We start from the raw sequence: 16038 nt of genomic DNA on the forward strand, positions 1-16038 counted from the left end.
ACACAATAGAAAAAAAAGAATGTCTATATACAGTGTGTGCAAATGGCGTGAGGAGATAGGATGATGGACATCTACAAATTAATAGGTACCTAACGAAACTTAACATACTAATTGTTACGTCTACCCTTGAGTCCAAGTTGGTACTACTGGTGCCTCATCCATAATGGATCAAAGGGGTAGAGTTCACACACTGTTTGAACAACACAACATGCAAATTACCAGAATTGTCTCTCACTTGGCAAAGCTCTATAACGATTTCACCATTGCTTCACCACGCAGTCATCAAGCAAAAGGCATGGGAATACTTCCAGTCAAAATATTATAGTCAGTAGGTTATGTGACATTAATTAGACCTCGAAAAAATGTTTAGTATCGAGAAGTTCAATTGTGAACATGTTACCACTGCATATGCATTACATCTTGGCATTGTAGCTTTGGGCATACACAAAATGTCATTAGACAGGCCTTGCCCAGAAAAGCGCCTCTAGCTAAATTAAAGCTCTTTAGGACTTTATGGGGAAAATAAAATAACATACTGCCATAATGAATAGTGAAAAGACTGGCTCTCTGCATTGTACGGAGGGAACATTTTCCATGGCTCTTGAGCCACTGCTAGTGGGGGGAATAGTGAGGGATCGGACCGTAAAAGAAAGATAGCCCTGTTCGTTGATCCCTGTAATGGCCTGTAGGTCTGGGGGTTAAACAGTACAGTATAATCGCCATGTGTCTCCGGCTAACAAATCAAATCAATCCCCCAAAAAATGGTCACATGCACTGAATACAACAGGTGTAAACCTTACCGTGAAATACTTAATAACAAACAATTAACCAACTATGCAGTTTTAATACAAGCAAGAGTTAAGAAAAATATTTACTAAATAAACTAAAGTAAAAAAAAGAGCCACAATAAAAGAACAGTAACGAGGCTACAGTACATACAGAGGTACCGGTAATACGCTGTTGTCATGGGTGAATTCAGTGCCTCAGGCCAGAGAGGGTGACTAGAACACTACTAGGCCATACTAGATCATTAGTAGTACTGAATCATTTCTCACGTACTGTAGAGAGGGAAAAAACACATACATATTTTGCTGATACAGGAGTTATCCTTTGACCTTTCTGACCATTCAATGTATTCCGTGTATATACTGTGACCTCTACACAACCTTTCCATAATTCACCACAAGTTACTGCACTTGGTCTCACCATATTTTCAGAATCTCAACCTGGGAATCTGGGAAACTAATTTGATTGTGTACGGAAATATATTGAGATATTAAACACAATTGTCTCGCTTGTATCTATGGTTTGAAATATAAGGATGTATGGCATCGGTTAATTAAAAAGTGTCTTTCTCACCGTTGATCTTCTAATTATACTGAACAGTGGTATCCTTCTACAACTGTAATTACTAATGATATTGCCTTCAGAGTTTCATTATGTGCTTTATTATTAAGGCAGACAAAATTATATGTCATGTAATGCTTTGGATCACTTAGACAAACAGTGCAGCAGAGAAGGGAATGGAAAGGTCCTATATCTTTGTCTCTGATTATTCTCCTGTGGACTGTGTAGTGATTATTGTGATAGTGTAGTGATTATTGTGATAGTGTAGTGATTATTGTGATAGTGTAGTGAGTATTGTGGTGGTGTAGTGATTATTGTGATGGTGTAGTGATTATTGTGATAGTGTAGTGAGTATTGTGATGGTGTAGTGAGTATTGTGATGGTGTAGTGATTATTGTGATAGTGTAGTGATTATTGTGATAGTGTAGTGATTATTGTGATAGTGTAGTGATTATTGTGATAGTGTAGTGATTATTGTGATAGTGTAGTGAGTATTGTGGTGGTGTAGTGATTATTGTGATGGTGTAGTGATTATTGTGATAGTGTAGTGAGTATTGTGATGGTGTAGTGAGTATTGTGATGGTGTAGTGATTATTGTGATAGTGTAGTGAGTATTGTGATAGTGTAGCGAGTATTGTGATAGTGTAGTGAGTATTGTGATAGTGTAGTGAGAATTGTGATAGTGTAGTGAGTATTGTGGTGGTGTAGTGATTATTGTGATAGTGTAGTGATTATTGTGATAGTGTAGTGAGTATTGTGGTGGTGTAGTGATTATTGTGATGGTGTAGTGATTATTGTGATAGTGTAGTGAGTATTGTGATGGTGTAGTGAGTATTGGGGTGGTGTAGTGAGTATTGTGATGGTGTAGTGAGTATTGTGATGGTGTAGTGAGTATTATGATGGTGTAGTGAGTATTATGATGGTGTAGTGAGTATTGTGAAGGTGTATCTTCCAAGAGATCAAAAGCCAGTACAAATGGTAGACTGATCTAGAGATTGGTGATGACACACACACACACGTGTGCGGACACACACGCATGCGGACACACACGCCTGCGGACATTCACACACACACACACACACACCACACACATTCCCACAATCTATAGCCTTGTGGATCCTGTGTGGAGTTGGCCTGTAGGTCTCTACAAACTCCCTCTGATGTGTTTGGTCGTCTCATCATGTAAAATCAAGCCAATGTCATAACAACACCTGTCTCTCTCCAATAGGAGACAGAGAGAAACTGTCACACACCAAAAACTGGAAGCCTGTTCAGACAGAGCAGCACCACTTCAAATATGTCACTGCAGCGCTAGCTAATTCTCTGGAGTGGGACTGAGTGCTTCATAACATTATCAACTGTGACAGGCAGATTGTGTTTTCACGTGAGCATGATCGACAACAGATTACACACGGCCTGGGCTGTTCCTGTTGGCCCAAGAAATGTGTTGGTGTTTATCTCACTCTTATGAAAGGCAGACTGGCTACTTTGCTTCTTCCAGTTACACACACACACACACACACACACACACACACACACACACACACACACACACACACACACACACACACACACACACACACACACACACACACACACACACACACACACACACACACACACACACACACACACACACACACATATATTTAGGCAGCCCAATTATGTGTGTGACACATGCTCTGAAGTCAGTGCCAGGGAAGGCTTCAGAAACAATCTGAGCCAGATCAAAATCACTAACCACACTTTGTGTGTTTGACTCACATCCAGTCGCCATTTTCCTCTTCTCCTCTATGCACAATGCATGCCAAACCTCATGAAATTGCATTTGCCCAAAAGCCTACCGTCTGTGTACACATGGTGACATATTTCAAATTGTATAATCATTCTGGCAAACAGTACGTTTTATTCATGGAACTTTGAAGCGGCTGTCAATTCCCCTAAAGTGCTAAACATGTTCAGGTCGGGATCTCTCATAACTGGGAGAGACAGGGGGAGGGAAGCCCCAATAAAGTATGTCAGGAGGGGACAATGGGCTCCAGGGGTGGGCTAAATGTACTTTCATTGGAAATATATACACACTTAACACTAAACTAGCCAAATCTCGGGTCAAGTTAAAAGTAAAGGAACGCTGTATATTATGCTCCCTGATCCTTTTTGAAATTTGATGACATGTTCCATCACTGTAGGAATTAGATTTACTCGAATATGGTTTGTTGATTAACGGACAACACTCAACAATCCAGTGGGTGGTAAAATAAATCATATGCATCGTGAACAATATGATTTGGAAGACAAGATGTACTTTGACTATAAAACAACTTTTTGTTTTTTAGAACACTATTTTTAAACAAATCAAAACGGAACTAAAAAGAAGAAAGTGGACTTCAGAAAAACGATTAGGTCTACAAAAACCTTCATGGACACTATTAGGCCTACAAAAACCTTCATGGACACTATTAGGCCTACAAAAACCTTGATGGACACTATTAGGTCTACAAAAACCTTCATGGACACTATTAGGCCTACAAAAACCTTCATGGACACTATTAGGCCTACAAAAACCTTCATGGACACTATTAGGCCTACAAAAACCTTCATGGACACTATTAGGCCTACAAAAACCTTGATGGACACTATTAGGTCTACAAAAACCTTGATGGACACTATTAGGTCTACAAAAACCTTCATGGACACTAATAGGCCTACAAAAACCTTCATGGACACGAATAGGCCTACAAAAACCTTCATGGACACTATTAGGCCTACAAAAACCTTCATGGACACTAATAGGCCTACAAAAACCTTCATGGACACTAATAGGCCTACAAAAACCTTCATGGACACTAATAGGCCTACAAAAACCTTCATGGACACTAATAGGCCTACAAAAACCTTCATGGACACTATTAGGCCTACAAAAACCTTGATGGACACTATTAGGTCTACAAAAACCTTCATGGACACTATTAGGCCTACAAAAACCTTCATGGACACTAATGGGCCTACAAAAACCTTCATGGACACTAATAGGCCTACAAAAACCTTCATGGACACTAATAGGCCTACAAAAACCTTCATGGACACTATTAGGCCTACAAAAACCTTCATGGACACTATTAGGCCTACAAAAACCTTCATGGACACTAATAGGCCTACAAAAACCTTCATGGACACTATTAGGTCTACAAAAACCTTCAAGGACACTATTAGGTCTACAAAAACCTTCATGGACACTATTAGGCCTACAAAAACCTTCATGGACACTATTAGGCCTACAAAAACCTTGATGGACACTAGTAGGCCTACAAAAACCTCCATGGACACTATTAGGCCTATAAAAACCTCCATGGACACTATTAGGTCTACAAAAACCTTCATGGACACTATTAGGTCTACAAAAACCTTCATGGACACTATTAGGCCTACAAAAACCTTCATGGACACTATTAGGCCTACAAAAACCTTGATGGACACTATTAGGCCTACAAAAACCTCCATGGACACTATTAGGTCTACAAAAACCTCCATGGACACTATTAGGCCTACAAAAACCTCCATGGACACTACTAGGCCTACAAAAACCTCCATGGACACTATTAGGCCTACAAAAACCTCCATGGACACTATTAGGTCTACAAAAACCTTGATGGACACTATTAGGTCTACAAAAACCTCCATGGACACTATTAGGCCTACAAAAACCTCCATGGACACTATTAGGTCTACAAAAACCTTGATGGACACTAATAGGCCTACAAAAACCTCCATGGACACTATTAGGTCTACAAAAACCTTCATGGACACTATTAGGCCTACAAAAACCTTCATGGACACTATTAGGTCTACAAAAACCTTCATGGACACTATTAGGTCTACAAAAACCTTCATGGACACTATTAGGCCTACAAAAACCTCCATGGACACTATTAGGTCTACAAAAACCTTGATGGACACTATTAGGTCTACAAAAACCTTGATGGACACTATTAGGTCTACAAAAACCTTGATGGACACTATTAGGCCTACAAAAACCTTCATGGACACTATTAGGTCTACAAAAACTTTGATGGACACTATTAGGCCTACAAAACCTTCATGGACACTATTAGGCCTACAAAAACCTTGATGGACACTATTAGGCCTACAAAAACCTCCATGGACACTATTAGGCCTACAAAAACCTCCATGGACACTATTAGGCCTAAAAAAAAACTCCATGGACACTATTAGGCCTACAAAAACCTCCATGGACACTATTAGGCCTACAAAAACCTCCATGGACACTATTAGGTCTACAAAAACCTTGATGGACACTATTAGGTCTACAAAAACCTCCATGGACACTATTAGGCCTACAAAAACCTCCATGGACACTATTAGGTCTACAAAAACCTTGATGGACACTATTAGGCCTACAAAAACCTCCATGGACACTATTAGGTCTACAAAAACCTTCATGGACACTATTAGGCCTACAAAAACCTTCATGGACACTATTAGGTCTACAAAAACCTTCATGGACACTATTAGGTCTACAAAAACCTTCATGGACACTATTAGGCCTACAAAAACCTCCATGGACACTATTAGGTCTACAAAAACCTTGATGGACACTATTAGGTCTACAAAAACCTTGATGGACACTATTAGGTCTACAAAAGCCTTGATGGACACTATTAGGTCTACAAAAACCTTCATGGACACTATTAGGTCTACAAAAACCTTGATGGACACTATTAGGCCTACAAAAACCTTCATGGACACTATTAGGTCTACAAAAACCTTCATGGACACTATTAGGTCTACAAAAACCTTCATGGACACTATTAGGCCTACAAAAAACTTCATGGACACTATTAGGCCTACAAAAACCTTCATGGACACTATTAGGCCTCCAAAAACCTTGATGGACACTATTAGGCCTACAAAAACCTCCATGGACACTATTAGGCCTACAAAAACCTCCATGGACACTATTAGGTCTACAAAAACCTTCATGGACACTATTAGGTCTACAAAAACCTTGATGGACACTATTAGGCCTACAAAAACCTTCATGGACACTATTAGGCCTACAAAAACCTTGATGGACACTATTAGGCCTACAAAAACCTCCATGGACACTATTAGGCCTACAAAAACCTCCATGGACACTATTAGGCCTACAAAAACCTCCATGGACACTATTAGGCCTACAAAAACCTCCATGGACACTATTAGGCCTACAAAAACCTCCATGGACACTATTAGGTCTACAAAAACCTTGATGGACACTATTAGGTCTACAAAAACCTCCATGGACACTATTAGGCCTACAAAAACCTCCATGGACACTATTAGGTCTACAAAAACCTTGATGGACACTATTAGGTCTACAAAAACCTCCATGGACACTATTAGGCCTACAAAAACCTCCATGGACACTATTAGGCCTACAAAAACCTCCATGGACACTATTAGGCCTACAAAAACCTCCATGGACACTATTAGGTCTACAAAAACCTTGATGGACACTATTAGGTCTACAAAAACCTCCATGGACACTATTAGGCCTACAAAAACCTCCATGGACACTATTAGGTCTACAAAAACCTTGATGGACACTATTAGGCCTACAAAAACCTCCATGGACACTATTAGGTCTACAAAAACCTTCATGGACACTATTAGGCCTACAAAAACCTTCATGGACACTATTAGGTCTACAAAAACCTTCATGGACACTATTAGGTCTACAAAAACCTTCATGGACACTATTAGGCCTACAAAAACCTCCATGGACACTATTAGGTCTACAAAAACCTTGATGGACACTATTAGGTCTACAAAAACCTTGATGGACACTATTAGGTCTACAAAAACCTTGATGGACACTATTAGGCCTACAAAAACCTTCATGGACACTATTAGGTCTACAAAAACCTTGATGGACACTATTAGGCCTACAAAAACCTTCATGGACACTATTAGGCCTACAAAAACCTCCATGGACACTATTAGGTCTACAAAAACCTTGATGGACACTATTAGGCCTACAAAAACCTCCATGGACACTATTAGGTCTACAAAAACCTTCATGGACACTATTAGGCCTACAAAAACCTTCATGGACACTATTAGGTCTACAAAAACCTTCATGGACACTATTAGGTCTACAAAAACCTTCATGGACACTATTAGGCCTACAAAAACCTCCATGGACACTATTAGGTCTACAAAAACCTTGATGGACACTATTAGGTCTACAAAAACCTTGATGGACACTATTAGGTCTACAAAAACCTTCATGGACACTATTAGGTCTACAAAAACCTTCATGGACACTATTAGGTCTACAAAAACCTTGATGGACACTATTAGGCCTACAAAAACCTTCATGGACACTATTAGGTCTACAAAAACCTTCATGGACACTATTAGGTCTACAAAAACCTTCATGGACACTATTAGGCCTACAAAAACCTTCATGGACACTATTAGGCCTACAAAAACCTTCATGGACACTATTAGGCCTCCAAAAACCTTGATGGACACTATTAGGCCTACAAAAACCTCCATGGACACTATTAGGCCTACAAAAACCTCCATGGACACTATTAGGTCTACAAAAACCTTCATGGACACTATTAGGTCTACAAAAACCTTGATGGACACTATTAGGCCTACAAAAACCTTCATGGACACTATTAGGCCTACAAAAACCTTGATGGACACTATTAGGCCTACAAAAACCTCCATGGACACTATTAGGCCTACAAAAACCTCCATGGACACTATTAGGCCTACAAAAACCTCCATGGACACTATTAGGCCTACAAAAACCTCCATGGACACTATTAGGCCTACAAAAACCTCCATGGACACTATTAGGTCTACAAAAACCTTGATGGACACTATTAGGTCTACAAAAACCTCCATGGACACTATTAGGCCTACAAAAACCTCCATGGACACTATTAGGTCTACAAAAACCTTGATGGACACTATTAGGTCTACAAAAACCTTCATGGACACTATTAGGCCTACAAAAACCTTCATGGACACTATTAGGCCTACAAAAACCTCCATGGACACTATTAGGTCTACAAAAACCTTGATGGACACTATTAGGCCTACAAAAACCTCCATGGACACTATTAGGTCTACAAAAACCTCCATGGACACTATTAGGCCTACAAAAACCTCCATGGACACTATTAGGTCTACAAAAACCTTGATGGACACTATTAGGCCTACAAAAACCTCCATGGACACTATTAGGTCTACAAAAACCTTCATGGACACTATTAGGCCTACAAAAACCTTCATGGACACTATTAGGTCTACAAAAACCTTCATGGACACTATTAGGTCTACAAAAACCTTCATGGACACTATTAGGCCTACAAAAACCTCCATGGACACTATTAGGTCTACAAAAACCTTGATGGACACTATTAGGTCTACAAAAACCTTGATGGACACTATTAGGTCTACAAAAACCTTGATGGACACTATTAGGCCTACAAAAACCTTCATGGACACTATTAGGTCTACAAAAACCTTGATGGACACTATTAGGCCTACAAAAACCTTCATGGACACTATTAGGCCTACAAAAACCTCCATGGACACTATTAGGTCTACAAAAACCTTGATGGACACTATTAGGCCTACAAAAACCTCCATGGACACTATTAGGTCTACAAAAACCTTCATGGACACTATTAGGCCTACAAAAACCTTCATGGACACTATTAGGTCTACGAAAACCTTCATGGACACTATTAGGTCTACAAAAACCTTCATGGACACTATTAGGCCTACAAAAACCTCCATGGACACTATTAGGTCTACAAAAACCTTGATGGACACTATTAGGTCTACAAAAACCTTGATGGACACTATTAGGTCTACAAAAACCTTCATGGACACTATTAGGTCTACAAAAACCTTCATGGACACTATTAGGTCTACAAAAACCTTGATGGACACTATTAGGCCTACAAAAACCTTCATGGACACTATTAGGTCTACAAAAACCTTCATGGACACTATTAGGTCTACAAAAACCTTCATGGACACTATTAGGCCTACAAAAACCTTCATGGACACTATTAGGCCTACAAAAACCTTCATGGACACTATTAGGCCTCCAAAAACCTTGATGGACACTATTAGGCCTACAAAAACCTCCATGGACACTATTAGGCCTACAAAAACCTCCATGGACACTATTAGGTCTACAAAAACCTTCATGGACACTATTAGGTCTACAAAAACCTTGATGGACACTATTAGGCCTACAAAAACCTTCATGGACACTATTAGGCCTACAAAAACCTTGATGGACACTATTAGGCCTACAAAAACCTCCATGGACACTATTAGGCCTACAAAAACCTCCATGGACACTATTAGGCCTACAAAAACCTCCATGGACACTATTAGGCCTACAAAAACCTCCATGGACACTATTAGGCCTACAAAAACCTCCATGGACACTATTAGGTCTACAAAAACCTTGATGGACACTATTAGGTCTACAAAAACCTCCATGGACACTATTAGGCCTACAAAAACCTCCATGGACACTATTAGGTCTACAAAAACCTTGATGGACACTATTAGGTCTACAAAAACCTTCATGGACACTATTAGGCCTACAAAAACCTTCATGGACACTATTAGGCCTACAAAAACCTCCATGGACACTATTAGGTCTACAAAAACCTTGATGGACACTATTAGGCCTACAAAAACCTCCATGGACACTATTAGGTCTACAAAAACCTTCATGGACACTATTAGGCCTACAAAAACCTTCATGGACACTATTAGGTCTACAAAAACCTTCATGGACACTATTAGGTCTACAAAAACCTTCATGGACACTATTAGGCCTACAAAAACCTCCATGGACACTATTAGGTCTACAAACACCTTGATGGACACTATTAGGTCTACAAAAACCTTGATGGACACTATTAGGTCTACAAAAACCTTGATGGACACTATTAGGTCTACAAAAACCTTCATGGACACTATTAGGTCTACAAAAACCTTGATGGACACTATTAGGCCTACAAAAACCTTCATGGACACTATTAGGTCTACAAAAACCTTCATGGACACTATTAGGTCTACAAAAACCTTCATGGACACTATTAGGCCTACAAAAACCTTCATGGACACTATTAGGCCTACAAAAACCTTCATGGACACTATTAGGCCTCCAAAAACCTTGATGGACACTATTAGGCCTACAAAAACCTCCATGGACACTATTAGGCCTACAAAAACCTCCATGGACACTATTAGGTCTACAAAAACCTTCATGGACACTATTAGGTCTACAAAAACCTTGATGGACACTATTAGGCCTACAAAAACCTTCATGGACACTATTAGGCCTACAAAAACCTTGATGGACACTATTAGGCCTACAAAAACCTCCATGGACACTATTAGGCCTACAAAAACCTCCATGGACACTATTAGGCCTACAAAAACCTCCATGGACACTATTAGGCCTACAAAAACCTCCATGGACACTATTAGGCCTACAAAAACCTCCATGGACACTATTAGGTCTACAAAAACCTTGATGGACACTATTAGGTCTACAAAAACCTCCATGGACACTATTAGGCCTACAAAAACCTCCATGGACACTATTAGGTCTACAAAAACCTTGATGGACACTATTAGGCCTACAAAAACCTCCATGGACACTATTAGGTCTACAAAAACCTTCATGGACACTATTAGGCCTACAAAAACCTTCATGGACACTATTAGGTCTACAAAAACCTTCATGGACACTATTAGGTCTACAAAAACCTTCATGGACACTATTAGGCCTACAAAAACCTCCATGGACACTATTAGGTCTACAAAAACCTTGATGGACACTATTAGGTCTACAAAAACCTTGATGGACACTATTAGGTCTACAAAAACCTTGATGGACACTATTAGGCCTACAAAAACCTTCATGGACACTATTAGGTCTACAAAAACCTTGATGGACACTATTAGGCCTACAAAAACCTTCATGGACACTATTAGGCCTACAAAAACCTTGATGGACACTATTAGGCCTACAAAAACCTCCATGGACACTATTAGGCCTACAAAAACCTCCATGGACACTATTAGGCCTACAAAAACCTCCATGGACACTATTAGGCCTACAAAAACCTCCATGGACACTATTAGGCCTACAAAAACCTCCATGGACACTATTAGGTCTACAAAAACCTTGATGGACACTATTAGGTCTACAAAAACCTCCATGGACACTATTAGGCCTACAGAAACCTCCATGGACACTATTAGGTCTACAAAAACCTTGATGGACACTATTAGGCCTACAAAAACCTCCATGGACACTATTAGGTCTACAAAAACCTTCATGGACACTATTAGGCCTACAAAAACCTTCATGGACACTATTAGGTCTACAAAAACCTTCATGGACACTATTAGGTCTACAAAAACCTTCATGGACACTATTAGGCCTACAAAAACCTCCATGGACACTATTAGGTCTACAAAAACCTTCATGGACACTATTAGGCCTACAAAAACCTTGATGGACACTATTAGGTCTACAAAAACCTTCATGGACACTATTAGGCCTACAAAAACCTCCATGGACACTATTAGGTCTACAAAAACCTTCATGGACACTATTAGGCATACAAAAACCTTCATGGACACTATTAGGTCTACAAAAACCTTCATGGACACTATTAGGTCTACAAAAACCTCCATGGACACTATTAGGCCTACAAAAACCTTCATGGACACTAATAGGCCTACAAAAACCTTCATGGACACTATTAGGCCTACAAAAACCTTCATGGACACTATTAGGTCTACAAAAATTCTCCATGGACACTATTAGGCCTACAAAAACCTTCATGGACACTATTAGGTCTACAAAAACCTTAATGGACACTATTAGGCCTACAAAAACCTCCATGGACACTATTAAATCTGTAAACCATGCAATAATGAAGCCATGTATTGATGTGAAAGCTGAATTGTATTTACAATATATGAACTAGCCTATTATGACTGATAAATGTGGAAAACTTAAATAAAGCTTATTTTAAACAAAAAAAAGATAGATTAAAGGGGGTGTGGGGTTGCTATCAGCGTGCCAGATGAATGCGTCAGACCAGTTTAGGATACTAAGTCAATCTATTTACAAGACAACTGAGCAAAAGACTACAAGGAGAATGTGAGATGAGCAGACGTATCAATGTCCTAAAATTGTTGTCCACAGAAAAACAAGGTGGCACAACAATGTCTGCAGATTTGTAACATTTTGTTGGTAACTGTATAGCCACAAATCATCTCAGGACTAAGATTCCTCTATCCCATGTCATTCAACTACAAAGTTGTGTGTTATGTTAAAGTTACTATGTGACCTGTGTCATGTGTGGGGGTCACTTAGTGTTTCAGCATGCTGAGCTCCATGGCCTACCCTTGTTAGCTGTCATGTTGTGCGATGGGCCTCCTATGTCTAATAGACTCTAGCCTATCGATTGTTCTAGGGTTCATCCAGAGGAAATTCAATTAAAGATTAAAGGGTCACGTGACGTGAAGGTGGTATCCCGAGTAATCGGACACCAAAGGTTTCAGTTACAGACCCTAGTGTCCGCCCGTCAAGCAGATTAGCCAGCTTGATTTATTTATTAACTGATTTCATGTTCCTCTTTTTTCTCAGACTTGCCTTGTACAGTACTGAGGTGACAGGCCTGCCCAGCAGATAAAGGGTTAAAATAATGCTAAGCTATTCTACAGCCAGGTAGACTTTTGACACAAAGGCCAAACATTTCTTACTAGGGGAAATTAAGAGGACTATTTTTTAAACAACTATTCAAGAATCTTGAAGCTGAGATGCACAATGTGAATATATTAGAACTCTGGTATTATCGAACCTATCTGAGGTCCATCTCACAAATAGTTTCGGCTCCTTTGTCTTATCTGAAGTGGCATACTTGCTGTTCCAATTGTTATCTTCACACTAATTGAGTGGATGATTTGAAATCATTTGGTTGGGGGATAACCCGTGCTAATTTGCTCATGTTTACTCTCTGTGTCAGGCCTTATCTTGGGAGATAACTGGAGCATGGAGAATGATTGACAGATGCAGAACAACTGTAGATGAACAACATTACATTTTCTCACAGAAACATTTACTTATGTAAATATCTGAATCTTTTTAGAAATTGTCCTGTGACAAAAATGAAACACTGTATTATTATTATTATTATTATTACTATAATTGTGCCTGTTTAGTCTATAGGCTATGCTGCATCCGACCAAAGACAATATTACAGTAAACTGGGCCTACATATTTCACGCTTAATTAATGACAGTGTGAAATGTTAATAGAATCAATTACAAGGACAACAACCACAACAGTTTGGCCACATGAATTTCATTAGGTGGGCCAGCTGCACAAGTTAAAAGCACACCCTCCACGGTTATTTATTTAAAGCACATAGCCGCCATAATCATACTCTCTGACAGTCCTTTCACAGTGCTTAATTGTCCGTCCACTTTATCAGGTTTGTGATAATAATGCATTAGTGCTAAGCCTCTCTCATCAAAGTAGTTGAGAAATGTGAGCCCGCCCCCTTTCAGGAGTAAAACCTAATATTTCTCTGCGCTGGGAGAGGGTGAGGGAGAGACAGGATTGTGGGAGCGAAGAGAAACAGCCCTCACAACATCATCAGCTACAGACGTCCACGGCTTCAACCGTCCCTTCTTTTCGCCGACACATCACTGGAGACCAAGCAACCATCCTCACTGTCCTCAAAGACACAGTCAGACGAGAGAGCGGCTAGTTTTTGATATTATTTCATAGTGCCGTTCTTTTTTGAGTTGCGTTGCTGCCAGTGCTGGATTTAAGTGCGTCTTTGCGAAGTCCATCCCGGGCACCCAACGGCTTCCTGTACGCTCTGTCATTCGGCCGGACGACACAACCGGAGACTGCCTGTGGTATCTCGCACTTACCGGACAGATTTCATGCATAATAAAGTGAGTAACGTGCTCCTACATCTATCAAATATTTGTCATATCCAGAGGACACGTTGTATCTCGATGGAAGCAGCGAGGCGTCTTTATTTATAATCTTTGGTGTCAGTTTGACATCACCGGGAAACTTGTGCGCTATTTTGAAGCGCGTTACCTCCCCAAAAACTTCACTACACCTATTGATACAATGTGACAATGAACATCTTATCTCAAAGCCTATGACAACTGTGTCTGTTAATTAAATAGGCCACAAGCAGCAAAATAAGTACGAGAGTCAAGTTATGTCTCGTGGTTTTGTTGTCACATAAGTGTTGCTTTGACCTTGCAGTGTTTCCTTCCCACAATATCGCAGCACCATATCCACAGGCGCACAATAGACTGATAGAGCTACTGGCAGCGTCTTATATTGAAGTGTTATGACATTATATTATGCAGCATTTTACAATAATTCCTCTGAAATATTTCTATAGGCCTATTAGTTTAAATATATATATATATATTTTAAACTAATCTATATATTTAAATTAATCTATCTCTATATATATATACCGGTAGGCGCGTAGATACATTTATAACAAGTCACAACCCGGAATAAAAATCACAATTTCTGCTGGTCTCACAAATTAGTAAAGTATTGACTGTTAATAATGATTAATAATGAAGTATACCTTCCTTTATATGAGTGGCTCATTTTGTAGATTGAATTCAACTTGTCAGAAGTTAGGCTTGACACATTTTACATTACAACAAAGTTTCCCAATGCGTTCTGAATTAATGCAACTCAACATGATCATGTTTTACTGGTATATTATCGAGATGCTAGTTAGTTGTCTTAATTTACTATTTTTAATGATATTTAACAAGTCACATTCACACCTGTTAACTGACATTACTGCCAGATCAAATGATTCAGCTTCGCTGCTGGATTTGTATGCCATAGTTTCACAGTCTAATAGAACATCGAACTATACAATATTCATGTGTAATTATAGTCAGTCAAGCAATGTAGCTAAATTGTGGAGGATAGATAGCCTAGTGTGACAATTCAGACAAACTAAAGTGTGTCTGTTTTCTTGGGGCTTATGGAAGATACTAGTAGGTTTTTGCCGTTTCTACCCATCAGAAATATAAGTACATACTTATTAAGCTATATGCATAGCATATCTTTTGGCTGTAAAGTCAGGGCTCTAAATTCATTGAACAAATATATTATATATAACATTTCACTCATGATAGCTTTTGTACAGTAGAAATGTTCTGTGAACTCCCTGATTTTCTTCTGATCGTTTTCTTGAAGCGTGTCTTTAAACCCGGCTAATTTGAGCTTGTTATAAAGAGTGGGACAGGGAACACTGTCTGAAATAACCTGTGGTAATTGTCATGACTTTTGAGAAATGTAAATTAAAATTGCATTAATATTTTGGATATAATATAGTTTGGAACCCCTCATAGATATTGACACAAATAGAGTAAGGCACGTTTTATATATTAAATAGTGCCTTCATTTCTGATACCCTAGGGAAACTTAGCTGGCTAAGACTGAGTATGTATTATGTAGATTGTATGCGCTTGTATATCTAATATTAATATAATAATACTTTTTATACTGTAAATTAGTATCATGATGTGAAATGAAAATTATCTATTTACTCA

The 16038-nt window shown here is 39.2% G+C and overlaps 1 protein-coding gene across 11 annotated transcripts in view; it reads left to right on the forward strand.

Annotated features, from left to right (window-relative positions):
• LOC139577155 (myocyte-specific enhancer factor 2C-like) overlaps nucleotides 1-16038 on the forward strand; it is a 120441-nt gene that overhangs the window by 11332 nt on the left and 93071 nt on the right. For 4 of the 11 annotated variants that reach the window (XM_071404035.1, XM_071404032.1, XM_071404040.1 and 1 more), the window contains exon 1: nucleotides 13863-14388. The exons of 2 other annotated variants lie outside the window; for them this stretch is intronic. The gene's annotated coding sequence lies outside the window, so the exon portion shown is untranslated. Of the gene's footprint in view, nucleotides 1-13862; nucleotides 14389-16038 lie in introns of those variants that run through there. 5 more of the 11 variants (XM_071404028.1, XM_071404036.1, XM_071404039.1 and 2 more) reach the window with 2 other exon arrangements.

This window comes from Salvelinus alpinus, chromosome 5, assembly GCF_045679555.1.
Source record: "Salvelinus alpinus chromosome 5, SLU_Salpinus.1, whole genome shotgun sequence".
NCBI lineage: Eukaryota > Metazoa > Chordata > Actinopteri > Salmoniformes > Salmonidae > Salvelinus > Salvelinus alpinus.